At 37.8% G+C, this 1,329-nt stretch overlaps 1 protein-coding gene across 1 annotated transcript in view; it reads right to left on the bottom strand.

The window, feature by feature from the left end:
• Positions 1–631, bottom strand: part of LOC128248700 (zinc finger protein 724-like) — a 6,635-nt gene extending 6,004 nt beyond the window's left edge. Inside the window, exon 1 of the mRNA XM_052970447.1 lies at positions 451–631. The gene's annotated coding sequence lies outside the window, so the exon portion shown is untranslated. The remainder of the gene's footprint in view (positions 1–450) is intronic.
• Between the last annotated feature and the right edge of the window lie 698 nt (positions 632–1,329).

Consider the following 1,329-nt stretch of genomic DNA (forward strand, 5'->3'; position numbering starts at 1 on the left):
GGGGGGGGGGGTATCGAAATTTTGAAATTGAGATTTTTGAAAATTTTTTTTCAGAATCGGAATCTCCATAGCCTAAAAACGTGGGATTCCGTAAAAAAAAAAAAAATAAGGGAGGAAAGGTTCAGATTACATATAGTCCATCTGGACTGCCAAAATATAAACAATCTTAGGCAACGACACTGATCTCGACTGCATCAAAAACAATTCCTCTCAACCAAAGAAACGGAAAAAAATGCACGCAGAAAAACGTCAAAGATGTGCTGCCACCAAACAAACTAACATCAAAACATCTTTTCCAAACCTTATATGTTTTCACTTTTAAAGCATTACTTATAGCTTTTTATCAATGTTATGTGTTTTCACTTCTACATAATAGTGTACCCTCAAAAATTCACATAATTCTATTGACACCCATTATTATAGCCTTGAAGCAAATCGAGATCAACTTACGTTTTTCAGATGTAAACAATTGTTGAGCCTTTTTACCAAACTAATTAAGAAATTATTGCATCGATAGATTAAGGTGCTCAAAGGCTTTATTACTTTCCTTCTATTTTTAGCCATAGATTCGTATCTCGCTGTAACGAAGATAACTTTGTGTCTCTGGCCGCAGTTTCGACAAGTGTCTATGTGTTTTATTAACTTTAATCGGTAGGAAGTTATAAAAGTGACTAAAGAGTCGAGAGTTTCGTTCATGGATCTTATGAAACTGGTAGTTTGATAGGTATCCTGCATAAAATTCTCAGCTCTTAAGTCATTTATGTAATTCTCTGCTGATTACAGATAATGCTAAAATACATATACTCATGTATTAAGTTCTTTTTATCCAGTTTATGAATGCGTAGCAAGTTCGTTTCCCAGCCACATGGTCCTGGTTTCAATTCTACTTTGAGCAAGTATTCAGCCCTGGGTTGGCCAAAGCCTTGTCAGTAGGTCTGATAGACGGAAAGAGAGAGAAGCTTATCGTGTATATATATATATATGGTGGTTGTCTACTCCTTAAACAGAGTTTGACCACCTCCTGCACCTACACCTTAGCCCTTTCATGGCGTCTGATGTGGCTTTTTAAACCAGACAGTTTTGAAAAGACACCCACACAGATTGCACCTCTGATTTGCACTACCAATACCTGCAAGTAAGTTCTGTTCATTGTGGATCCTAACATGTCTTTTAAGACCCCCATTGGATTTGCAAACCCTCTGGCACACACCACATTCAAACGTGTGCACAGACATATAATCAGAATAGCTGGATGAGGTTTGTTTTCCATGGGTTCGCAGGTGAGATTTGAGGCCAGCCAAGGACAGACATGGTCTGTCACAGACTGTG

This window comes from Octopus bimaculoides, chromosome 9 (genome assembly GCF_001194135.2).
Source record: "Octopus bimaculoides isolate UCB-OBI-ISO-001 chromosome 9, ASM119413v2, whole genome shotgun sequence".
In the NCBI taxonomy this organism is placed as follows: domain Eukaryota; kingdom Metazoa; phylum Mollusca; class Cephalopoda; order Octopoda; family Octopodidae; genus Octopus; species Octopus bimaculoides.